This window comes from Erinaceus europaeus, chromosome 14 (assembly GCF_950295315.1).
Source record: "Erinaceus europaeus chromosome 14, mEriEur2.1, whole genome shotgun sequence".
Lineage (NCBI taxonomy): Eukaryota > Metazoa > Chordata > Mammalia > Eulipotyphla > Erinaceidae > Erinaceus > Erinaceus europaeus.
The window spans coordinates 74,065,784-74,093,169 of NC_080175.1; the positions used below are offsets into that span (position 1 = coordinate 74,065,784).

The 27,386-nt window shown below is 40.0% G+C and overlaps 1 protein-coding gene across 2 annotated transcripts in view; it reads left to right on the forward strand.

Moving 5' to 3' along the window:
• Window positions 1-27,386, forward strand: part of KCNMB2 (potassium calcium-activated channel subfamily M regulatory beta subunit 2) — a 283,321-nt gene that overhangs the window by 132,104 nt on the left and 123,831 nt on the right. Inside the window, exon 1 of one of the 2 annotated variants that reach the window (XM_060171989.1) lies at window positions 20,749-20,810. The exons of the other annotated variant lie outside the window; for it this stretch is intronic. The gene's annotated coding sequence lies outside the window, so the exon portion shown is untranslated. Of the gene's footprint in view, window positions 1-20,748; window positions 20,811-27,386 lie in introns of those variants that run through there. 2 annotated transcript variants of the gene reach the window in all.

A 27,386-nucleotide genomic window follows, 5' to 3' on the forward strand; every position in this document is an offset into this window, starting at 1 on the left:
ATTAGTGGATTTCCAAGTCAAGTATCACACTGTACAAACCACAAGGCATATTGCCTTATTTGGATTTTGGTCTTTCTAACAGCCAGGTAAGATGAAAGAGGTCATGCTAGTCTAACATTTACAGATCAGTCAATAAATATGTAAATACATCTGAATACTAGAAGCGTTAGATGGATTTCACCAAGTTACTACTGCAATGTACTCAAAGATCAGGCATGAGAAAGAGACCACACCTCATCACTCCTTGCTCTACCCCCAGGCTACAGTCCAGAGATTCAGAGGTTTAGCTCTTGCTTCCCCCAAGTAAATAAGAGTAGAATCTAGGTCTTATGGTTCTTTTCACTGCACATCCTGCTAAACACTGTCTTGTAAATATTGAGGAAGCAATAATTGGATGCTGTTATAACGAGTTCCTGAACTAGGATTTGCAGAGAACAGTGTGTTTTCATCACTACAGTCATCAGTTCAGACTTTGGATCTCTAACTTACCTTCCTTTTTTCTATAGAGTTCTTGATCCTGAGGTTTGCTTAAATCTTTTGCCTTAACCATTTACACTAGTCTCTTCTTGAGGCCTCCTTTTTCTGTCAGAGTGTTGTCTAGATAGTCTCTATTAGTATAGCCATGTCCCCAAGAACTCTGCTCCCTTTTCTCTACCTCCCAAGTCAAATGAAAGGACATAAAACAGATCTGAGTTTGAATCCACAATTGGGGTAAATGATTTTTTAAAGAATATCTGTGGATATTTTTTCAAAGACTTATTTATTTGATAAGAAAATAGAGAGTATATTGTGTTTTGATGAATCTCCAGACTATTCTCCCTAAGTGTTGGACCAATTTACATTCCCACTAGCAACGTAGGAAAATCCCTTTCCCCCACAGCCTCCCTAATATTATTAGGCATGAGTTCACAGCACAAAAATAAAAAGGTACGAGAGAGGAGATATCTACAGCAAGAAGCGTTGGTTCCCAAGTAAAGTCTAATTTCTGAAAAGTGAGGAGGGTCTGGGTCTCATGCATGCCTAGACTCTGCCAGTAACCTCCCATGAAAGAAGTGGGGTGGGCCTAAGACCTGACAGTATTATTTTAAAGCTCCTAAAAAGAACAAGAGATAATCAGCAATAATAAAACCCTAGTATTGTCCAAGAAATCCATGGCAGAGCATGATTCTTCTAGCGGCTCTTTCATAGACCTCATGGGGTGACTCTTGTCCTCCAACACTGAGTGTAAAATAGGACTGAAATATTAGCCTGTATTAGTGACATCAAAAGGTAGCCCTGGCTCATCCTCACCAAACCAGCCAGTCATATCAACACTGGCACTATTCTAAATGAAGAAATTAGTATTTAATTCTTTAATCACCTTGTGTTTACATAGCATTACCAACCACGTTGCCTTGCAGAGCTCTTGGTGAGCTGGTAAAAAGGTTATATAGTCAGGAAGTTATTAACTCCAAAGGTGGGCAATTTTAATACCCTCACTCATGAGTTTCACCAGTACTGTTTCTTCAGTCTAGTAAGTGCTGTTCTTTTAAATAGTCTCAGTCCGAAGGAATAGGTAGTGATAGGTAGAAGCTGGGAGAATAAAATTTAGCTAAGCATTTTGATAGTCCTGCCAGTGTTTTTCTAAGTAAATTGGTCTTTACCTTTGTAAACTAGACATAAGTGTCATTCAAGTTGCAAATTCTGCTGAATTAAAGTGGAAATTCTCCCCGGGCTTCTTGAGAAAGCATTGACTCCTACAAATCCACATTCTCATAAAATTATTGCTACAAAATACTGTTTAGAAATACTATTTTCAAAACCTTTAACTGTAAGTGCTCTTCTATAACCAATGATAAACATTTCATTGTGAGAGAGAACTTGATGCTCCCACACTTTTGCAAATAGGACAATTTTACTTTCGAATAGTACTTTTAACTATTATATATCTATTTGTTTATTTCTGAAAGAGAGAGGAGAGGAGAGTGAAAGAGAACCAGGAAACTACTCTGGCATGTGTCATGCCAGGGATCAAACTAAGGACCAATGCTTTCTGCCCTGTGCACCTCTTGGGCTGCTAGTAGTACTTTTTATGTATGTCCTTTGGCCTGTGTCTATATATGGATTCAATGTTCAGTTTGTTCATTTTTAACTGAAGAACTTTTCCAAAGTATGAAGCATCAAAGAGAAAAAGCCAGTTGCCAAGGAGGCACTGCAATAAGTCAGGGTGATTTTGAAACATATGATATATGTTAAGCTCGGGAAACCTTTTTAAAATAGAAACAAATTGTATCTGAGCCACCATGATTCATGAATTCCTACTAGCAAGAAATGCAGACAACAGTTTTTTTTCTAAACATGGAAGCAAATCAGCAAGTGCTTCTTCTGTGGAGTGTCTGTATCAATCTCTATGGATGGACAACTATCTCTTGAATTTGCTTAACTTAGGAAACCAAATATTGCCCAAGGACAAAGTGACCCAGTGGAGGTGACTAGGGACAGCACCAGAGAACTCTGCACTCTCAGCCAGGAATCTGCAGGAGGATGCATTTAGGAATGGAAAGGAAGGACTCTCTGTTTTTGGCTGCAGTGATGACATTTTCCAAGGTAAAGGCAGAGTCTCGGAATAAAGGGTTGACTCCTGATCTACCTCCACAGAGTGAGAGTGCACTGCATGGATAATAATCTAGAAACCCAGATCAGAATCTTTGGTTTGTGAGATGATAAAAGGAATACAAACTGATGTTCATCTCCAAAAAGTTACTTCATTGATTCTCATCTCACTTTTGCAATCAGCCTCAACGTGTTTGTAAGTCTAGAGCCTCTCTGAGGCTGCACAATGGGAATCAAAGAGCTTTCGGTAAAAGGAAACTTCTGCAATGATAACATGAAGACAAAGCGCATATCGAGCTGAATGTTGAAGTGTCCTGCTATTTGTGGGAATTAGAATAATGCCCAAGAATCATGTGAGTAAGACAAGAGAAGAAGATACAAATAGCTCTGCAGGGCAGAACATAAGTTTTGAAAATTGGAATTAACCAGCGTGATTTAAAGTAAGGTCCAATGCAGAACCTCAGTCTTTATTTTAACATGTAATGATTTTACTGTTTAATTTTTACTTTTATGACCACCATTTTTCCTCTTGGGCACTAACAGGGAATATTAAGAAAAAGCTTATAGGTTTTTTTAATTCATTTTATTTTTTCATTATTTGCATTGTGTTCTTTTCTAAAAATAATTTTAAATTTTAATGAAGAAAATCTAAAAACCCTTGGAAACAGAAGATTTCTATAAATTACTTATTTCGAAGTAGACTTTTTCCTGAAGGTGAAAGTACAGATGAACATAACTGGAATGAAAAATAACTTTGTCTGACACAGAAATTTTACTCGAAACTTCAGATCTACTGTTGTAAAGGTAACTCAATCAATTTAAAGCTTGAGAAAGATTCCTACACTTATTAATGAAATATAAAGGGAGGAAATAAATTGTTTTTAGGATGAGAAAAGTGGGAGTCTAGAATGGGGTGGGCTACAACAACTCTTTGACTTTTTACATTTCAGATAAGAATTCTCAGAGCTTAGCACGTTTGAAATGATAAACTAGTGAGATTCTGAGTGTTTCTGTGGAAGATGCTTTATAGAACAACAATTTGAAGTCTAGTTTTTTTTACATAAATCTTGATACTTCATCTTGAGAATAAATAAAGCTCAGTAGTACCCGTTGTAACCAGAATTTAAAAAATGAAAATGTCTAATCTTACTTCTTTTATGAGCTTTTATGAAGTCTGTCATAAAATCTTATTAATCTATTTTTACCTTAGGCATCAAATTAAGTAAGAACACAATAAATGACTATTATCTTAGCGATGAATAGAGATGATGATGACTTTTTAGTGGGAATAAAAGAAAAATAGAACTTAAGCTGCACAAAAAAAAAAATCAAAACATACAAATAGGCTAGCTTTGAGTATGAAAACTCCCTTCTGACGCATTTTCATTCACAACTTGCTCTAGGTGATGGAGATGTGGATAATATTGTCCTACCTGCAATTCCAAGTGAAAGGAGAAGTAAATAAAGAGTGACCTAAAGATAGAACCTGAAATATCTAGAGTCTTACACTAGAACTCAAATTTCATGGCATTCTATACTTACTTAATCATGCCTGCAAATCCTTTGATTCTCATTCAAAGGGTAAAGTGTTGCATATGTGAAAAACAGACTAAGAGTTAAGTAAGTATGATGAACTCACATCATAGTTCTATCAAAAATGTGATAACAAACATATAACAGACTATCACACATAACAAAGTACTCTAGGAAAGAATAATATAAGAATCAGAGAAAAGAAAGCTTAAATCATCACTGGTTTTGGCTAAAGTCAAAAGAATTTTCTGAGAATTATTTTATATTTACCCAAATTTAAATGAAGCAACATTCAGAAAACCTTACAAGAAGACTGGCAAGTGGTTTATCCAGTAGAACACTTGCATTAGCATGTGGAAGGAGCCGGGAGCACCTGTAGTGGAAAAGCTTCACAACAGTGCTGTGGTGTCTCTGTCTCTTTTCCCCCTCCTCCTCCTCCTCCTCCTCCTCCTCCTCCTCCTCCTGCTCCTGCTCCTCCTCCTCCTCCTCCTTCTTCTTCTTCATTTTCTTTCACTCTCTTGCTAAAAGTACAAAATGGCCTCCAGGAGAGAGGAGTCATATAGGCACTGAATTCCAATGATAACTCTGTGAAGAAAAAGAAGGAGGAGGAGGAGGAGGAGAGAGGAAAATATCTTCTGAGTATAATGCTGACAGTTACATGTTTTAGTGTAAGATTCTATTGTCAAAGTGAATTTATGAGATAATCTTCTACCAAATGGCAAATTAATTTGATAATGGCAAACATCTTGGTAATCAAGATATTTTAAAATGTAGTGTTCTCTTATTTGTGCTTTTAGTGTTCCAGGAAGATGTTTTGCCATATTGTATTTGTATAACACCTTAGAAGGTAGAGGATGCAGTCAGCTAAATAATCTCGTTTAATACCAAATTACTCCAGGAAATATTTCTTCCTCCTTCCTTTATCTGAGGAAAGAAGTAGACTGAGTGGTCTGGTGTCTTTCTAAGAATTTAAAGTGAGTCATAGGGTTGCAACTTGACCTTGAGACTTCTTGTTCCAGTTATATACTTCTTCTTTACTATCTCTCCTGAAAAGATAAAGTATTACTAAACAATACTTTGAAAGCTCACCAGAGAAAAAAAACATATATTTGGGGCTCTAGCAGTGGTCGAACCTTTAATGTATGTACCTCTTATACAGAAAACACATATGTTGAAAGAATTTAGAAAATCTACTTATCCAGGTGCTTTCATTCTGTGTTGTTTTTAAATACACTGTTCTGATTGTCATACTAAAAGTTTCAAACTTTGGGGGTTAGGAGATGGCTCACCCAGAAGAGCAGGCAATTTACTGAGCATGAGGATAGCGCAGGGTCACTGTATACAGCACCAGGGCAGACTCATTAAATTGCGGAACAAATATATTTTCTCAGTGTGTTTTACTCTCCCTTCTCTGTCCCTCCCTAAGACTTTAAAAAGGAATTTTTAAAAATTATAAGGAGTAGAGGACTAGCAAATGAATGAGGCACTTGTACCAAATAAGTAAAGTGTTAAACTTAACCAAGGTAGATCTCCATGCATCAATGTGGTGGACAATAGGGCAAGTCCCTAAAGTAGGTACATGTTACTTTAAAAATTATAACGTTCTCTGCACATTTGTATTATGCAAATTGGAAAACAGGTGACATTACAATATTAACATGATCACTTCAAACACAAAAGTGTAAGTTATGCAAAATCTGGGGGGTTGTTTGTTTTTATCTAGAACTAGACAGTTTCAGAGAAGCAAATCAAGTGAACTGTAAGCTATACTGATCTATCCTCAAATGGAAACCATAATTGTTATCTTTTGCTGGAGTCATGTGAGTTGTCGTATTGTTGCATATATTAAAGTGCCAGAGCTGATGTGATAGTGTGATAGTTGTGCACCAGAGTTACATGCTAGAAATTCCAGGTTCTAGCCCCAACACCACCAAAAGCAAGAGCTGAGCAGTGCTCTGTTTAAAAAAATCAGCAACTTCAGAAGCTAATTTTCCAATAATAATATGTGAGTTATTTTAGTACTCACTGTCTAGATTATGTACTGTTCATTTCATATACTACAACAAAGTATGACTGAATAATGTAATCTTGGTACTATATAAAACAAATGGGGAGAAAAATCCCTTAAAATAAATAACTTTGCAAGAAGAGCTAGACATTCTAAATTGTTTTAAAGACAGCCCAAAGGGCAGCCCAGGAAATGACTCAGCTAGCATTGCACAGGATTTAGCTACCTGAAGTCACAGGTCTGATATATTACCTTCTCTCTCTCTCTTTCTCTCTCTCTCCATCCTCTCATGAAGTGTGTGTGTATATCACCACATAATAGTTAAAATAGCTAAGCAAAGAGACTTTCATGCCTGAGCCTCCAAGGTCCCAGGTTCAATCCCCAGCACCACCATAAGTCAGATCTGAGCAGTGCTCTAGTCTGTCTCTCTCTCTCTCTCTCTCTCTCACTCTCTCACTCTCTCATTAAATAAATAAATAAAATATTTAAAATAAATAAATATATTTTTTAAAGTGTTTATAGTCCCTTGGGATAGAGTTCACTTCAGAAGAGAGTGTCTCTTCCCTGTTATGGGCAATGAGTAAAATATTTCAGGCATCACTCCCTGTACACATTTCAAATTGAAATGCAAAACTATATTTCAAAGCTGCCGAAACTAGAGCTGTCCAAGATAACTATAACTGGCCACTATGAATTAGTTTAAATTGATTAAATTTAAAATTCTGTATCCTGGACCAGGTGGTGATATACTGGATAGAGGGTTCAAGGACCAAGATTAAACCCTCAGACCCCACCTTCAGGGGGGCTTCATGAACGGTGAACAGTGCTTCAGGCATCTCTCTCCCTCTCTATCTTTTCCCTCCCCTCTCAAATGCTCTCTGTCCTCGCAAATAAAAACTAAACAAAAAGAAAAAGTGGTCATCAGGAGTGGTGGCTTTGTTGTGTAGGCACTAATCCCCAATGACAACCCTATTGGCAACAACAAGATTAATTAATCAACGAATAAATTAATGAAGTTGTGTATCGTAATCTCACTAGATGTGTGTTTTAAAAGTACTCAGTCTGAGCCATATGTGGTGAATAGCCACTTCATTAGTCAGTACTGGACTGGAGAACATTTTCATCACTGCAGAAAAAAATATTACTTTGGATAACACTATTCTAGATAAATATCCTCCCTTTACAAGGGGGAAACTTTAAAAAAAATAGGTATTTTCCTGTTCTACACTTTAAGGATATGAGATTCAAAATGTGAACTGACTTTCTCAAGGTCACAGCACTAGTTAAGGAGAAAGGAAGACAAGGGCCGGCCACGTAGTTCACTTCGTGTTTTTGCTTTGCCCTTTGCTGTGTGCACAACTCAGGTTCTAGTACCTCCCTAGCACTTAGGTGCTGTGGTGTCTTTCCCTCTCCCCCTCTGCCTTATTCTTTCTATCTAGAAAAGTCAGCCCAGAAGGGTAAAGCCTGGTGACAAAAAAATAAAAAACAAAAGACTGAAATCTTCCTTCTTTGAACCATGCTCATTCCTAGGCCATTCATAAACCTTTTAAATTATGATCAAGTATAAATGGTATGTTGGAGTAGCTTTGATGATTTCCTAACAACCGTAAATTGCTGACTTGAATAAAATGAAACTTTGACATATCTCCAACCTCTCCCATTGCTAGTCAAAACTTTCTGAACACTTACCAACTCCGCCTTCTTCCTCCTCTTTAGAGTCAAATTCAGATAAATACAAAGTCACCTTTAATCTCTCCAAGTCCCCTTACTCCAAAATTCTGGACTCATTCCCATAAATCCATGGCCCAAGATCCTGTAAGAGAGCCTCATATCCCAACCCCAACCTTCAACCAAAATCTAGAGTCCAAATCCAGTCAGATTGTGGTCTGGCAGGTGGTTTAGGACCGGACTTAGGAACTGGACTCTCAAGCAAATCCAGTCAGATCTTAGGGAATTGACTGCCAACTGCACACCTCTGCAGTCCCTCAGGGGTCCTCACCCAACATTTGAACACACTCCAGAGCCTTCCCTCCCCAGGAGCAGATGTTCAAGGTCAATGTCTTGGACATATCTCCAGTAAGTCATTTATGATTTGCAGATCTATGGCAGCCCAGTTGTCCTTGTACTCAAGAATGGAGAGGGAATCCAGCCAGAGGGAAAGGCCTGTCACTAGCCTATCCTGACTGTTCTCTCAGCCTCCCCACAACTGGGACAAACCTTATCAAAAACCCACAGTAGGTTCTTTTTGTTTGTTTTGCTTTTTATTATTTGTAATTGTTTTTATTTATAAAATGGAAATATTGACAAGACTACCGGATAAGAGGGGTACATTTCCACACAATGCCCACCCCCCAGAGCTCCATATCCAATCCCCTCCCTTGATAGCTTTCCTATTCTTTATCCCTTTAGGAGTACAGACCCAGGATCATTGTGGGGTGCAGAAGGTGGAAGGTCTGGCTTCTGTAACTGCTTCTCTGCTGAATATGGACATTGGCAAGTCAATCCATACTCCCAGCCTATCTTTCTCTTTCCCTAGTGGGGCAGGGATATGGGAAGGTATGGGACTCCAAGATCCATGGTGGGGTCCTCTGCCCAAGGAAGTCAGGTTGACATCATGGTATCATCTGGAACCTGGTGGGTGAAATTTCCAGGCTGAAAGCAGCTTCCTTGCAGAGCTCACACCAGGTGTTGTCTCCAAGCTGCCATCTTGGCTGCCCCTATAGCAGGCTCTATAACTGTGGCTAGTTATTTCCCCATCAACTCTCAAGTGACATGAATGCAAGAGGGCATTTTGTCTCCATAAGATGTATGGTTACAAAAATATTCACATTACAGTTTAATCACACATGAAAGAAGATCTAAAAATGATCTCTACATGTGCATGCCCACATACGGGCACAGCCCAGAAAGATAAGGATATTTCTATTTGGTGAAAATCTAAAAAATGAATGATTTTTATAGGTTTCTATAATAATCTTCTTTTTTTAAACTAACAATTCATTTCTAGGCTTTTTAGCATGCATTCAGATTTAGCATATCTGAAATAGTTATAGTTAAAAAGGCAATTCCAAAACCAGAGTCAGATAACCACCTGCAGGAAATAGAATCCCAAGTTCCACAGAAACAACATGGAGAAGAATAAAAGCCACCATCCTATCAAAGAAAGTTTACACGGAAAAATACGCAGGGGCCCAGGTGCTGGAGCATCTGGCTGAGCACACACACTACACTTGTAAGGACTTGTAAGGGGAGAAGCTTTGCAAGCAGGAAAACAGTGCTGCAGATGTTTCTCTATCTCTCTCCTTCTCTATATTCCCCCTCAACTTCTCTCTGTCTCTGTTCAAAAATGTATAAATAAAATATTTTTAAAGATAGAAAGGAAACAAGGAAGGAAGGGAGAAAGAGAAAAGGAAAGAAGATAGCAAGCTTAAGAGGTAGCAAGTACATAAGCAGATCTATTCTGCCCTTAGTTCCCCCAGACCTCTATATCCTCCGCCTTTATGTCAGACTGCAGTAGGCACTTTTAAGTATTTGAAGAAAACAGAGCAGAGAGAAGCTTTTGTGATAATATATCACAGCATGTAGCTGGAGGTTTGATTATGACTATACACTCTATGGCATGCACTGGGACTAGGAGCTGACAGCACAACAGTTTAAGCAGTGATCTCTCATGTCTGAAGCTCAGAGATCCCAGGTTCAATCCCCAGAACCACCACAAACCAGAACAGTGCTCTGGTTAAAAGATGACTACTGCTACTACTACTAACAATAGCAATAAAAGGCATATATTGATTAATATCAACGTTTGGCTTCTTCCTCCTTGCCTTTAGTGCCAGCAACTCTATGAAAGAGATGCTTGCCTACTTAACACATCACAGCTTCTTGATCTCCAGCAAAATGCTCGGCAGCATCAAAGTGTCTGTGTTTTTATCTATAGCAAGGTCATAATGATTCCAAGCTCATTCGGTTTTTAGAAAATAATAATTACTAGGGGAAGCAATTACAGAAGCCAGACCTTGAACCTTCTGCATCCCACAATGACCTTGGTTCCATACTCCCAGAGGGTTAAAGGAGGAAAGCTTACCAGGGGAGGGGATGGGATACAGAGTTCTGGTGGTGGGAACTGTGTGAAGCAGTACCCCTCTTATCCTATGGTTTTGTCAATGTTTTCTTTTTTAAATAATAATTTTAAATAATAATAATAATTACTAAATGAGATAATGTATGCAGACTGCCTGGCATAAGGTAGGCTTTCCTCCAAGCAACCACTGTGGTTCCTTTGTAACTATATGCCTTTCTAAGGCAAAGGGACTCAGCAACCCTCTGCTGCTTGCCCTTCTGGATAAGTGGAAGCAGCCACACCTGGGAGATCTCCACTATTTCCAAGTGCATTCAGATGAACTTGGACTCCACACATGGTATCTATGTGTGAAATCTGGCTGCTCGTCAACTTGGACCCTAGTCTTTCCACTCTCAGAACCTTCCTTTCCCATCCAGGCCAAGGATGCCATGCCAGCAGGAAGTTCAGGAGTGGAGGAAGTTGTTCTTTTCAGGAGTGTGGCTCCACTGGGGAAGGGGAGAGATTAACTGGGGCCTTCCCCAGCTCCCTCCCATTTGAGTTCTACACTGAGCCTTTTGAAAGAATTCCAAGTTAACACTGGTGATTGGCATTCAGATTCCAGTCTTCTTTTATTAAATTATGAGGTAGGAACAGTGCAGAAGTGAAGTTAGAATGAAGAGAAAACTGGGGATAGAGTTCCCGAAGGGCTGGAAAGTTTCCAAAAAGGCCACTTCATGTGAATGTTCTCTCCATTTAAACCTTATACATGCCACACCTGGGCCAGTTTCCCATTGGCCTGCTGAAATCGCCAGGTGTGGTTGCCTTCTCAAGATTCCTCTCACAGTGTGCAAGGGCATCCTTTGTGCTCAAGTTCTCACTTCCCATGCATGCAGTACTCTTCGGCCTCAATTCCCACTTCCCATCATGTGCAAATATGGTGCCAACAAAGTATCTGTTTTTTCCCATCTATCCCAATCTATCCTGACCTCAACAGTTCCCCTTTTAGACTCCCCCTTTGATAAATAGAACAGCTCTCTAGTAGCACCAGACTCTACAAACCATCAGGCTAACTTTTGTTCTACTCACCTGCCCAAGCCCTGATTCTCCAAGCTTCACACGTTGTTCGGTATACTTTGGGAGAGTCTGCCTTTGAGGGACTCCACCAAGGAGGCTTCATAGCCAATTGATTTATTTTGCATACCAGTAGAAAACATAACCTCAGAAGCACCACAGAGTGGAGACAGTTTGCTCTATTTGAAACTGAAGATATAAGGAGAAAGGCCTGAGAGAGAATGAATATGAGTGGCTGTTGGTACCTGTGCCCCCAGCTCCTGTCTCAGGGATTCTGGTGAAGAAAGTGGTAGTTCATGGCATTGAAGGTCACTTACTGTGAGACTCAGATTAACTAGCAAGGTTTTTTGTTTGTTAATTTTTTTTATCACTGGTTTCCTCCTCTGTGTAAAGAAGACCTAAGTCTCTACCTCTTGTTAAGAAGATTAAGTGAGATGATAAATTAGAAACACAGAGAATGTTCCAAATACATGACAGAAATTCTTGTCAGTCTTTGTATTATTGCTCATGCTGGAAGGATGGTGTGATATGAGGCATCCAGAGATAGCTCACTCAGTAGAGCACATACTTTACCATGTGTCAGGACCCAGGTTCAAGACCCCGTTGACTACATAGGAGCACCACTCAAAGGATAAAGGGAAAACTTCAAGAATGGTGGAGTGGTTCTGTGGTATCTCTTTTCTCTGTGTCTCTTTCCTTGTCTTTCACTATCTGGAAAAAGAAAAATACACAGCAACTGCAATTAATGCTCTGAAATGCCATACTTGTATCACGGTAGAAATAATAAAAATAGGAACCACCCCAAGTTTCTTCATAGATTGCTGTGCCAGTTCTGAGTTAAATGGGATCAGTGATCAGTATTAGTATTTTGATGCACATTGAAATCATATGAAAAACTGGAGAAATCCTGATGCCTAGAATTTATTCCCTAGGTCTCTGAGATCTGAATCTCTGAGAGAGAAAATCAAGTATCAACAACTTTTACAAATTTTACTTCAGTGAGAAAAAGAGAGAGGGAGAGAGAGAGAAAAATCGGTTCTGGCATACACAATGTAGAGGGTTAAATCTAGAACTGGATATTGAAGTGGAAGAGAGAATATTAAGGCAAAGAAAGAGATGAGTAACCAAACTGTAACAAGGAGAGATAACAGGAGACCTTGAGAAAGGTACCCCTCCCCCAGTGGTATATCTTATGCTGATCTTCCAAGTGCTAAGGCTAAAGTTTCCCAGGCACACCTATGCGGACAAAGATCATAGTAACTAAGGCCACCAGACCCTGAGCAATGGGTCCAAGTCCCACCCACCCACCCCCCAACCTTGAAGCCTCTGCTTCTGTAATGCCTGCTTTCTGCTCTCAGCCTGCTCCCCCATATGAGACTGTACCATCGATTTGTTCAGGGCACAGAATTCTTTGAGAGCATAAGCTCTTCCTGTGGTCCGTTAAACATTAATAAGGCTTTCCTCCTTACTTGGACTCCATCAGCCAACTCTGAATTCTGATCTCACAACAATACTTATGAACTTTATGTTTTATCTCCAAGCTCTCTCCCCAGTCAGTAACTTTCTCCCCCACTGGAACTATGGTGATTTCAGCACTCTGGGAAACCTTTTTCAATCAGATATAAAGAGACAGAGACAGAGGAACGGAGAGACACCAGAACACTGAAGCTTCCTCCATCGCCATGTAGTGCACCTCCCATGTAGTGCCAGGATTTGAACCAGAGTAGTTATCTCTTCCTGGTAAGTCATTTCTCTGGTCACCACACAGTAACATTTTTTTAAATATATTCCCTTTTGTTGCCCTTGTTGTTTTATTGTTGTTGTTATTGATGCCATTGTTGGATAGGACAGAGAGAAATAGAGAGAGGAGGGGAAGACAGAGAGGTGGAGAGAAAGGGAGACACCTGCAGACCTGCTTCACCGCCTGTGAAGCGGCTTCCCTGCAGGTGGGGAGCCGGGGGTTCAAACTAGGATCCTTACACTGGTTCTTGCACTTCGTACCACATAGGCTGGAGTACGGATCAACCTATCAACACCCATGTCCAGTGGAGAAGCAGTTACAGAAGCCAGACCTCCCACCTTCTGTGCCCCATAGAGATCTTTGGTCCATACTCCCAGAAGGATAAAAAAAATAGGGAAACTTCCAGAGGAGGGGAGGGGATATGGAACTCTAGTAGGGGGAACTGTATGAATTGTACCCATCTTATCCCACAATCTTGTTGAACATTATTATTAAATCACTAAAAATAGGGGGTTGGGTGGTAGCACAGCGGGTTAGAAGCCCATGGACTGGTGAAAGGATCCAGGTTTAAGCCCCTGGCTCCCTACCTGCAAGGGGGTCGCTTCACAAGCGGTGAAGCAGGTCTGCAGGTGTCTATCTTTCTCTCCCCCTCCCTGTCTTCCCCTTCTCTCTTAATTTCTCTCTGTCCTATCCAACAACAATGACAGCAATGCCAACAACAACAACAATAACAACAACAATGATAAACAACAAGGGCAACAAAAGGGAAAAAATAGCCTCCTGGAGCAGTAGATTCATAGTGCAGGCACTGAGCCCCAGCAATAACCCTGGAGGCAAAGAAAAAAAAAACGAAAAAAATCACTAATAATCATAATAAAAGAAGTTGAAAAATAAGAAAACACAAAGCAGAACCTGGACTGGAGTTGGTGTACTGCACCAAAGTAAAAGACTCTTGGGGGAGGGAGGTCCAGGTCCTGGAACATGATGGCAGAGGAGGACCTAGAGGAGGTTGAATTGTTATGTGGAAAACTGAGAAGTGTTACACACATACAAACTACTTACTGTATTTTACTGCTGACTATAAACCATTAACCCCCTAATAAAGAAAAAGGAAAAAAATTAAGAGCCAGAAACCAGACACACTGGAGTTCAAATCCCTACCTCACTCTGAATAAAATTCATTTGAAGCCTTTTAACCTCATATTAAGTTTCAGTTTCCTTTACAGAAAGGTGACAGGTTTGAAGCAGTTTTGTTTTTCTTGACAGAGTGAAATGAAATTTAGTAGAGAGGTCAGAACAGTGCAGTTCTCAATAAACTCTAGGCTGTGCTACTGACGCTGTTCTGTTTGGTGAATGTTCACTCTAGCTCACGCCGTGACAGTGAGGTTTCTAGAACTCCATGGGAAATAATTTACACTTTGGAGCCAGTCTAGTCTACCTGTTCAAGTAAGTTTCTTCATATGTCACGCCTCATTTTTGAAAGCATAAAAATAGGACTAACCATACTATTTGTTGTGCAACTTAAATGAGAAAATATATGTAAAGAACTTGACTCAACACCAGTCCCAGAGCTAGTGCTCTGTGGAAGTTAGTGCTTATTATTATTATTATTGTTGTTGTTGTTGTTGTTGTTGTTGTTGGACTGCAAATCTAAGGAAGCACCAAGAGACTGGGATGATGTAAAATCAAGGAGCCTTTATTGTTCTAGCCGGCTAGGGTTGAGTTACCGAGGGGCTGCCACACCAGCTCTCTGGTAATCGACCCCGTACCCAAGTCCTACTAGGATATATATACATTTCAGATTACAGACTACGTGACAGGGTTCAGCTACACAATGTCAGTTTTACAACAGTAGTTATCCATAGTCCCCAGGTGCAGGGAAGGGGAGTGGGTCTTTTTCTGCCTGGTGGTTACCTCCTTCTCCTGACTATAGGCTTCCAGACTGTTTTCTCAGAGTCTGTCCTTGGACTTATCTCTGTTTTTGCAGACTCCCAGGCCTTTCTCTTGTGTCAGCTCTAACTCCTGAGAATTGCTTCTTTTCTCGGAGACAGGCCTGCCTTGCAACTGCCTACTTAACCTTTGGGTTGCCTGAGTCTAGGTTCATTTGTCTGTTATTTACCATCTTACATTAATTTCTTTTTACTCAGTTCCTACATTATTACTATTATTATTATTATTACCACCATTGGAGTTACAAAGATGAATGAATCCTGGTTGCTGGTCATCTCTTGGAGAATAGACATTCATTGGAGTAGACATAAAGGTAATTGCCTAGAAAGGTAATTACTTAAACTGGGGTGGGTATAATAATAGAGATATAATCAGAAGCCCCATAACCTTCTAAATCAGTCATTAGAACTGTGGTTTTCACCCTTTGCTACACTTTAGACTCATTTTTAAAAGTTACTGGGTGGAGAGTCAGGCAATAGGGCTCTCAGATCTGAGGTTCCAGGACACAGTGGTGAGGTCATCTGCCCAGTGCTGGTTCTTAATTTCTAAATAGAACTAATTCTTTCTAGCCATGCCCTTTTATCAACATGCTCAGCAGGCTTCCTTGGTTTTTGAGGAGCTTACCTCTTCTTCCAGGTTAAAAGAGTGAAACGTGGGAGTCTGGCTGTAGCGCAGCGGGTTAAGCGCAGGTGGCGCAAAGCACAAGGACCGGCATAAGGATCCCGGTTCGAACCCCGGCTCCCCACCTGCAGGGGAGTTGCTTCACAGGCGGTGAAGCAGGTCTGCAGGTGTCTTTCTTTCTCTCCTCCTCTCTGTCTTCCCCTCCCTCTCTCCATTTCTCTCTGTCCTATCCAACAACAACAACAATAATAACTACAACAATAAAACAAGGGCAACAAAAGGGAATAAATAAATAAAATAAATATAAAAAAATAAAAAAAAGATTTAAAAAAAAAAAGAGTGAAACGTAACAGGTCATTTCTGTTTGGGGCTGGGGAAGGGTGGATCAATATGAAAAAAAAAAAAAAGTTTCTGCAAATGTCCCACGATTTGGAGTTAAAGCCAATTTGTTAGTTTGCAAATGAAAGCAATGTCTCTGCTTTTCACTACCCTGTTTCATGCCTTTAAAATTCAAACAGGAAGCTTAACATCTGCTATATGCATTGGAAAACCAGGCAGTCTGCAAACACTGAACAGAAGATGTACTGGATATATTCAAATGTTTCCCGTTGCTAAGCAACACCCTTCTTTCTTCCCAGGCACCTTAGTTCAGTCACTTGGGCTTCAACTCCCAGGAAATCTTGAATTAAACTTCCAGCCTTAGACGCTGTCACACGAAGTATTGAAACAGAACCATAGACAAGGCATTTGATTTTCTACAGGTTGTCAGAGACTTGCCACTCTGTCACTACCAGCAGGCATCCTCAGTGTTGGGCCAGTAAGCAAAGAGGGATTAGCAAACTGCAGCTATCTTAGAAACCCGTTTTCTTTCTTTCCCTTTTTCCCTCTTTCTTATTTTCTTTCTCTTTATTCCTTCCTTTCTTTTTTCCCCCTTTCTTTGTTTTTCTTTTCTCTTCTTCCTTTTCTACAAGAACACTGCTCAACTCTGGCTGATGGTGGTGCTGGACCTCAGAGCCTCAGGCATGAAAATAAGTCTTTTGTAGGACTAACTACTATCTCCCCAGCCCACCTACTGTGTCTCTCTCTCCTCCCCCCTCCCTTCATTCCTTCTTTTCTTTCTTCTCTTCCCCCCCCCTCCCCCCGTTATCGCTGGGGCTTGGTGTCTGCATTACAAACCCACTACTCCTGTGGCCATTTTTTTTTTTAATGGGACAGAGAGAAATTGAAAGGGGAGGGGAAGACAGAGAGGAAGAAAGACAGAACATGCAGACCTGAATCGACCTCCTTGCTGGTGGGAAACCAGAGGTTCAAACCAGGATCCATACACCCGTCCTTGCACTTGTGTTGTATGGGCTTAACCCAGCGCACCACAGCCCAGCCCCTTCTTTCCTTCCTTCTTAAATCTCTGGTTTATGATGGTTCCCTAGAATCTTACTGAGACAATTCCATGTAGATCTTGTTTTATCTCCACTGCACTGAGGGGAAAAATATTTCCACCATCTTCACCAGTCAAGTTTAGATGTAATCCTAGCCTGGAACTCAGAGTTAGATAAGAGATGTTTTCAGAGGAGCTCAGTATAACTCACATTTTCTGCTGAGACCTTAGGTCCCTGGGAATGCATATTTGCCTCTTCTGATACCAGAAGACTGACCAAGAGTCAAGTTGTCCAAATCAACCCAAATCAATTCTAGTTCCAACCTGTGCCCTTGGTCTCTAAATGGTTCTAGTCCTTGGGAGGTGGCACCTGGGGGCATGAATAACATAGCAGCTAAACAAAGGCAGACCCAGCTGCTCCGGTGTGTGGTCTAAGTGGCCCCTCAGGCAAGCTCCTGGGCCTGCCAGTGTTTCCTTTAGAAGGGAGGCAACAAAGAAACATCCTTTTGCAAATGAGAGCCATTGGAAATGTACAGATTCTTCCAAACACTTAGTGGGATAGGGAACAAAGCATGGGGTTTCCAAGCTTCTTTGAGGACTTTGCAAATTTTTATTTTAGTATTAGACTGCCATATATTATCAATAGTATAATTCTGCCTCCTGTGATGACATCCTGAAGGTGTCCTAATGCTTTCTTTTTGCATCCACTATGCACTCATGGCCTCTCTCTTATGAAATAAATAAACCTGAAAAAAGAATTTCCAGTAATTAAAAATAAAATCCTATTCCTGTTGTCCATTGGGTACAGTTTCCCCCAAAATCTTAGAATGTGTTACTAAAACTTTAACATGCATTAGAACTCCTCCTCCCCCCAAAAAAATCCCTTGCATTTTTAAATGCAGACTTTCAGTCTATTTAGGTAAACTGGGAGCAGGAGGGATGGGGCTTAAACATAATCAGTGCATCAGGCAGTTCTTACGCAGGCATTGGAGACTAAGGCGTGAACATGAGATTCCATAATTAACTTTGTTGGAGGCTCCACTTATACATCCCTTCCGCCAGAGTCCAGCCCCAGCCCCACTTGCCCAAAACTGATGGAGGAAATTGAGAACAGGCAGAAGAAAAATTGTTCAAATGAGACTCCAGGAACTAGTTCACCCATTTCACCATGCACAAGAACCCAGCTCTGAGCCCCCCAGTCACCATCCTGATGCAGTTGCACAGGGACGTAACATTGCTGTGGCATCTCTTCTTCTCTCTCTCCCTCTCACTATCTGGGTTTTTTTTTTTTTTAAAAAAAAAAAAAAGGAAAGAAAAATACTTTAAATGTTTTCTTTACACATGCTCCTTTATAGTACTTGTCATATATTGAGAATTTTCTCTGTTCCAGGAGTTAGTTAGTTTAATGGAGAAAATCCTAGTATGGAATAAAATTATTTTTTTTTTTTGCAGTGCCAACAAGATAGCTTATCTGGAAGGATGCCTGCTTTGCCTTGTGCGACTCAGGCTAACTCGAGCCCCTGATGCATCACATGGGAGTGCCAGGCACTGGAGAAAGCTTCCAGTCTGGGTTGTCTCTCCCTCTCTCTTTCTGTCTGAAAATTTTGTTCTGTAGCAGTGAAGCCTGGGTGATGATAATGGGAAAAAAAAAATTTTTTTACCACATTTCAAATCCTGTGACATTTCAGTGCTCAATTTACTTCATTTATCTGAGCCTTTTATTCCACATCTGTAAAGTGGGGAATGTAAAATGCAGTGTTGTCATCAGGGTCCACTGAGATCCGTGACCGGCTCTCCAATGACTTGACCACATGTAGCTATAGTGACCTCAGTCCCACCCTCTATCAAGTGAAAGACTTGATGTTATTGTGACTAGGAAGTGTTCTGCCTTCTTGTTATGAGTATAATCCTCATACTGTGCCACCTACATTTAAGAATGTTTTTGCTCAAACCAGATCATTCTCATATCTGCTAGCTCTATGCCATTTCCCCCCCAGATAGAAAATAAAGGGATTAACATCCATATTTGGGGCTCTAAATGCATACCTGCTGTAATGTGGAGGGATCTTGGGACAGATTAAAAATGCACCAGTTATTATGGAGACCTATCCCCAGAAGACTCTAAATGTTGTTTGAGTGACAGTGTATGCAGTCCAGATGAAGAAGCCTGCTGTGATATGTATGTGTATAACTATTGTATTGACTCAACCAATATTAATGAAACGTTGCTAAGTGCTGACCCACAGCCCAGGCACTGCAGACACTATGTTAGCATGGCATACAGGGACTGCACTCTCATGGCATTTCATCCTCATGAGAAAAATGCTATAACTGGGGGCCCAGGTGGTGTGGTTGAGTGCACATGTTACAGTACGCAAGGACCTGTGTTCAAGCCAGACTTATGGTGGTATCAGGGACTAGATCTTGCACCTCAGAGTCTCAGGCATGAGAGTCATTTGCATGCTCACTAGACTGTCTCCCCAGTCAAAGGAGTCATGCTTTAAAACATCTTCTTACACAGCTGTCTTTGGTGGGACCCCCCCCCACTACACCATATGTTTGAATGGTATAAACTCCTTTAATCTCACTTAAGAATGTTCAACATTGTAAAATTTTCAGTTCTATGGGGAAAGCCTATCTAGAAATAGGCAAGTAATAGAACCCCCAGAGTGCATAAATTGATGATCAAGTTTGTGGGAAAAGCATTTGTCTTATTAGAATCTGTTCATATTTTAAAAAGAAAAATAGGAACTCCTTAAATATAACAACCTTCTCATTTTGTTGAACTCACCATATTGCCACACATTTGCCTACTATCCATGAGCAATGGAATGCCTCAGATAAAATAGTTTCTAGCCTGAAAAACTTAGAGTTAATTTTTCAAGAAAAAGTATTCCTGAATATGATTGAATTGTGTGTTCCTCCTTTCAGTCACACACACACACGCACACACACACGCACACGCACACGCACACACACACACACGCACACACACACGCACGCACACACTATATTTCTTGTATTGGAAACACCAAGCACAGCCTTTCTTCTTCACTGTTTCTGAGTTTACCCTACCTACAGTTCAATTCGCTATCCACTCAATATATATTTCTATTTATTTTTGGAATACTTCTTCACACCTTCGACATATACTCCCATTCTGGATGTAAGCAATGGTTCTTGCCTCTTTAAGCTTACTGTGGAAATATATGCTCAAACAGCTATCATACAATTGCTCCCCTAGACTTGAGGGGATGGACACAGTGGACTGGGGTCTGAGGAGGGATACAGAAGTCTCCTCCTGTGGTCTGGGAGGTGGTGTATTGTATAAAGCATTAGACTTTCAAGGATGAGGACCTAAGTTCGATCCCAGCAGCACATGTACCAGACTAATGTCTGGTTCTTTCTCTCTTTTCTCTCTCTCTCTCTCTCTCTCTCTCTCTCTCTCCTCATAAATAAATAAAATCTTTAAAAAGAAGAAGGAGAAGAAGAAGGAGGAGGAGGAGGAGGAGGAGGAGGAGGAGGAGGAGGAGGAGGAGAAGAAGAAGAAGAAGAAGAAGAAGGAGAAGGAGAAGAAGAAGAAGAAGAAGAAGAAGAAGAAGAAGAAGAAGAAGAAGAAGAAGAAGGAGAAGAAGTAGGAGAAGAAGAAGGAGAAGGAGGAGGAGGAGGAGGAGGAGGAGGAGGAGAAGAAGAAGAAGAAGAAGAAGAAGAAGAAGAAGAAGAAGAAGAAGAAGAAGAAGAAGAAGAAGAAGAAGAAGAAGAAGAAGGAGAAGAAGGAGAAGAAGTAGGAGAAGGAGAAGGAGAAGGAGGAGGAGGAGGAGGAGGAGGAGGAGGAGAAGTGTCTTCCTGAAACAACTCGGTAAGACTTCACAGAGTAAGTGACTCTGAACAAGGACTTGAAGGACCAGGGGGAATTTGTTGAGAGAAGATTGGGAAGGGCACTTGGGACACAGAGAGAAGAGCATGTGTGAGGGCACAGTCTCAGAAGAAAGCACGATGTGGTTAGTGAGCAATGAGGAGGAGCAGTGGACAGAGGAGAGTGAGCCAAGTTTGGAAAGGTAGGTTGTGAAGCTATTATGAAGAATCTCTTGAGTCAAGTGCAAGAGTGTGCTTGTTCAGCTCCAGGGGTGGTGGGAATTGAGGAGTTTTGCTCTGATGGGAACATGTAAGCACCAGTGAGCAAACATGGATTTTGACTTTTATAACATCAAAGGGATGTGATTTTGATGCAGGGCTCTTTCTTCTCTGTTAAAATGGTCCAGGAGAGATTGGCTATGGAATCCAAGCCTACCTAGAATGTACTTTCTAGAAGTAATGCATCTATTGCTTTCTGAGCTTCTTTATCCCTGATTCTGAAGTTCTATGTGTCTTCCTGGTGTCCTTTTAACACTAAAGAGAAAAAGAAAATCATCTGACCACTTTGTTTACTTAGAAGTTAAGTCGCAGAGATATTTAAAAGAATATAGACTACTTACTTTCGCTGGAGATTTTTTTTTTTTTTTTAAGCGAGTTTTGAGACTGATTTGAATAACAGCTCAAGCTCCCAAGAGTTTTGTGCTTTGGTAAGCAATCTTGACTGATTATTGCCTCATGCTTTTTTGAAACAGCTGCCTGTCTCCTTTTAGAGCTCTCTATTCTAGTGAGACCATAAAAGGCACAGAAGAGAATTTAACTCCTGAATGCTCAGTTCATTTGGGTAGAAAAGATTAAGGAAGAGCAGTGACACAGTTTTCTTAGTGTCAATCTATTGGTGATGGTGTGAGGCTAATAATGAAAGGTTCTTCCTTTGGGCTTAAATGGACATTTGTATGAGTTGTTTCTTCTGAGTCCACGATCTCAATACTATAGTGTCTGTGTCTTGTGTATGATTTCAGCTAGGATTTTTTTGTTGTTGTTTCAAGGTGAAACAAGCTAGGATACATATCACTGAACTCTCTATTTTCTGAGTTCTGCTATTAATCTATTTTATTTGGTAAATGCACCATGCTGCTGTGATGGGATTTGTACTCAGTCAGGAAATTCCTTATGCTTATTTAGCAAATATTTACTATACACTTTATGCACTCAGCAACTTTATATGCTTTGTAGACTCCTTTAATCAATGGGTCTTGGCTTCCCGTGATTTAACAAAGAAACCCTTGCTTGATGGAGTGAGCTTTCCTTTCACAGAAGGATGGCAAATTGAACTGACCAGAGTCCTGGGGGAATGAGAGTCAGTCTTCTAGGCAATTCAAATTTCTACAGTGATGCCTTGAACCTGACTGGGGTTTGGATAGAGATTCCAGAATTTTCTGCCCTTCTCCTGAGCCTCATAACCATACCCCTGTCAGTGAGGTGTCCATAACCATCAATTGCTTCCAATTGAATGTACAATACTATTTTACCAGAGTTTATAACTTACTCTACATCCAATGGTTCTAATATTGGCCCGAGATGTCCATAGCCAGCGAACAGAGCTGAGTATTATGCAGCTGATCTCATAAACACCAGCAGTGATCCTGGTTTCTGCACAGTATTGATATTTCTGACATTTTTCAAATGCTTAGACAATGTACATCACGACAACAGTAGCAACCAATGTTTCTTTGAACACTTTTTAAAAAATTTCTTCATTTGGGAATTAATGTTTTATATTTGACAATAAATACAATAGTTTGTACATGCTTAAGATTTCCCAGTTTTCCATATAACAATACAACCCACCCTATGTCCTCTGTTATCCTTTTGGGACATGTATTCTCTACTCCCAACCTACCCCAGAGTCTTTTGCTTTGGTGCAATACACCAACTCCAGTTCAGGTTCTACTTGTGTTTTCTCTTCTGATCTTGTTTTTCAACTTCTGCCTGAGAGTGAGATCATCTCATAGTCATCCTTCTGTTTCTGAATTATTTCTCTTAACAGGATTTCTTCAAACTCCATCCAAGATGGTCTGAAAATGGAGAAGTCACCACTTTTAATAGCTGAGTAGTATTCCATTGTGTATATATACTACAACTTGCTCAGCCACTCATCTGTTGTTGGACACCTGGTTTACTTCCAGGTTTTGGATATTACAGTTGTACTGCCAAGAACATATGTGTACACAGATCTTTTTGGATGGGTGTGTTGGGTTCCTTAGGATATATCCCCAGGAGAGGAATTGTAGTATCATAGGGTAGGTCCATTTCTAGTCTTCTGAGAGTTCGCCAGACTGCTTTCCCCAGGGGTTGGACCAATTTACATTCCCACCAGCAGTGCAGGAGAGTTCCTTTGACCCCACAACCTCTGCAGCATTTATTGCTGCTACCTTTTCTGATGTATGACATTCTCATAGGAATGAAGTGGTATCTCATTGTTATCTTTATTTGCATTTCTCTGACAATCAAAGACTTGGAGCATTTTTTCATGTGTTTCTCAGCCTTTTGGATCTCTTCTGTGGTGAATATTCTGTCCATGTCCTCCCCCCATTTTTGGATGGGGTTAGTTGTTTTCTTGTTGTTGAGTTTGGCAAGCTCTTTATATATGTTGGTTATTAGCCTCTTGTCTGATGTATGGCATGTAAAGATATTCTCCCATTCTGAGAGGGGTCTCTTGGTTTGGGTAGTGTTTTTTTTTTTTGCTGTGCAGAAGCTTTTTAATTTGATATAGTCCCATAGGTTTATGCTTGTTTTAGTCTTCTTTGTAATTGGATTTGTTTCATTGAAGATGTCTTTAAAATTTATGTGGAAAAGAGTTCTGCCAATATTTTCCTCTAAGTATCTGATAGTTTCTGGTCTAACATCCAAGTCCTTGATCTATTTGGAATTTACTTTTGTATTTGGTGAAATATAGTAGTTCAGTTTTATTCTTCTGCATGCTTCAACCCATTATTTCCAGCACCATTTGTTGAAGAGACTCTGTTTTCCCCATTTAATAGTCTGTACACCTTTGTCAAAGATTAGATGTCCATAGGTGTGAGGACTTACTTCTGGGCTCTCAGTTCTATTCCACAGGTCAGTGTGTCTATTCATGTTCCAGTACCAAGCAATTTTGATGACAATGGCCCGATAATACAATTTAAGATCTGGGAGTGCGATACCTCCAGTTATGTTCCTTATTCTTAAGATTGTTTTGTCAATTCTAGGTCTTTTCTGGTTCCAGATAAACATTTGTAACATTTGTTCTATTCTCCTAAAAAATTTCACTGGGATCTTGATGGGGATAGCATTAAATTTGCATATGGCTCTGCGTAGTATATTCATTTTGATTATATTAATCCTTCAACCCATGAACATGGGATATCTTTTCACTTCTTTGTGTCTTTTTCTATTTCTTTGAGTAGTGGCTCATAATTTTCAGTATACAAGTCTTTCACTTATTTTTTTGAGGATGTTTGGCTTTCTGGCCACAGACTACATTTAACTTTATTACTATGACTTTTTTTTTCTTTTCTGATTTTTTTAATTGGGGAATTAATGTTTTACATTCAACAGTAAGTACAATAGTTTGTACATGCATAACATTCCCCAGTTTCCCATATAACAATACAACCCCCACTAGGTCCTCTGAATCCTTCTTGGACCTGTAGTCTCCCCACCCACTCACCCCAGAGTCTTTTACTTTGGTGCGATATGACAATTCCATTTCAGATTCTAATTGTGTTTTCTTTTCTGATCTTGTTTTTCAACTTCGGCCAGAGAATGAGATAATCCCATATTCATCCTTCTGTTTCTTACTTATTCCACTCAACATGATTTTTTCAGGGTCCATCCAAGATCGGCTGAAAACGGTGAAGTCACCCATTTTTTACAGCTGAGTAGTATTCCATTGTGTATATATACCACAACTTGCTCAGCCACTCATCTGTTGTTGGACACCTGGGTTGCTTCCAGGTTTTGGCTATTACAAATTGTGCTGCCAAGAACATATGTGTACACAGATCTTTTTGGATGGATATGATGGGTTCCTTAGGATATATCCCCAGGAGAGGAATTGCAGGGTCATAGGGTAGGTCCATTTCTAGCCTTCGGAGAGTTCTCCAGACTGTTCTCCACAGAGGTTGGACCAATTGACATTCCCACCAGCAGTGTAGGAGGGTTCCTTTGACCCCACACCCTCTCTAACATTTGCTGCTATTACCTTTTCTGATGTATTACATTCTCACAGGAGTGAGGTGGTATCTCATTGTTGTCTTTATTTGCATTTCTCTGACAATCAGAGACTTGGGGCATTTTTTCATGTATTTCTCAGCCTTTTGGATCTCTTCTATGGTGAATATTCTGTCCATATCCGACCCCCATTTTTGGATGGGGTTATTTGTTGTCTTGTTGTTGAGTTTGGCAAGCTCTTTATATATGTTGGTTATTAGCCTCTTGTCTGATGTATGGCATGTAAAGTTCTCTCCCATTCTGTGAGGGTTCTCTTGGTTTGGGTAGTGGCTTCTTTTGCTGTGAAGAAGCTTTATAATTTGATGCAGTCCCATAGGTTTATACTTGCCTTAGTCTTCTTTGTAATTGGATTCATTTCATTGAAGATGTCTTTAAAATTTATTCAGAAAAGAGTTCTGCCAATATTTTCCTCTAAGTATCTGATAGTTTCTGGTCTAACATCCAAGTACTTGATCCACTTGGAATTTACTTTTGTATTTGGTGAAATACAGTGGTTCAGTTTCATTCTTCTGCATGCTTCAACCCATTGTTTCCAACACCATTTGTTGAAGAGACTCTGCTTTCCCCATTTAATAGTCTGAGCCCCTTTGTCAAAGATTAAATGTCCATAGATGTGGTGGCTCACTTCTGGGCTCTCAATTCTATTCCACTGGTCAGTGTGTCTATTCATGTTCCAGTACCAAGCAGTTTTGATGACAACGGCCCTATAATACAATTTGAGATCTGGGAGTGTGATACCTCTGGTTCTGTTCTTTCTTCTCAAGATTGTTTCGGCAATTCTAGGTCTTTTCTGGTTCCAGATAAACATTTGTAGCATTTGTTCTATTCTAAAAAATGTGCTTGGGATCTTGATGGGGATAGCATTAAATTTGTAGATGGCTCTGGGTAGTATATTCATTTTGATGATGGTAATTCTACCAACCCATGAACATGGAATATCTTTCCACTTCTTTGTGTCTTTTTCAATTTCCTTGAGTAGTGGCTCATAATTTTCAGTATACAAGTCTTTCACTTCTTTGGTTAGATTTACTCCTAGATATTTTATTGTTTTTGTTGCTATAGTAAAAGGAATTTATTTCTGGATTTCAATTTCTTCTAACTTAGTGTTTGCATAGAGGAATGCCACTGACTTTTGAATGTTAATTTTATAGGCTGACACCTTACTGTATTGCCTGATGATTTCCAAAAGCTTCTTGCTGGATTCCTTAGGTTTTTCTGTGTATACTATCATGTCATCTGCAAATAGAGAGAGTTTGACTTCTTCTCTTCCAATCTGTATCCCTTTAATTCCTTGCTTATGCCTGGTTGCTATGGCAAGAACTTCCAACATTATGTTGAATAGTAATGGTGATAGTGGGCAGCCCTGTCTAGTACCTGATCTGAATGGAAATGCTTCCAGTTTTTCACCATTGAGTATGATGTTGGCTGTAGGTTTGCTATATATATATACTTGACTATCTTCAGGAATTTTCCATCTATTCCCATTTTTTGTAGTGTTTTGATCATAAAGTGATGTTGTATTTTGTCAAAGGCTTTCTCTGCATCTACTGATATGACCATGTGGTTTTTGGTCTTGCTTTTGTTGATGTGGTGGATCACATTGATTGATTTACGTATATTAAACCAACCTTGCATGCCTGGAATAAACCCCACTTGGTCATGATGACCAATCTTTTTAATATATTGCTGTATCCGGTTGGCTAGAATTTTGTTCAATATTTTTGCATCTATATTCATCAGAGATATTGGTCTGCAGTTTTCTTTTTTGGTTGTGTCCCTGTCTGCTTTTGGTATCAGAGTGATGTTAGCTACATAGAAACTGGCAGGGGAGTATTCCAGTGTCTTCAATCTTCTGGAAGACTTTTAAAAGTAGAGGTATTAGTTCTTCTTTGGAGGTTTTATAGAATTCATTTGTAAAACCATCTGGTCCAGGACTTTTATTTTTGAGGAGGTTTTTGATAACTGTTTCAATTTCATTGGCTGTGATGGGCCTGTTCATGTTATATCCACTTCCTCTTTACTTAGTTTTGGAAGTTGGTAGGTATCTAGGAAATCGTCCATTTCTTCCAGGTTCTCTAGCTTGGTGGCATATAGTTGTTCATAGAAGCCTCGCATGATATGTTAAATTTCTGCGGTGTCTGTTGTGATATCTCCTCTTTCATTTACTATCGGAGGGGTACAACTCCACACAATGCCCACCACCCAATCTCCATAACCCATCCCCTCCCCTGATAGCTTTCCCATTCTCTATCCCTCTGGGAGCATGGACCTAGGGTCATTGTGGGTTGCAAAAGGTAGAAGGTCTGGC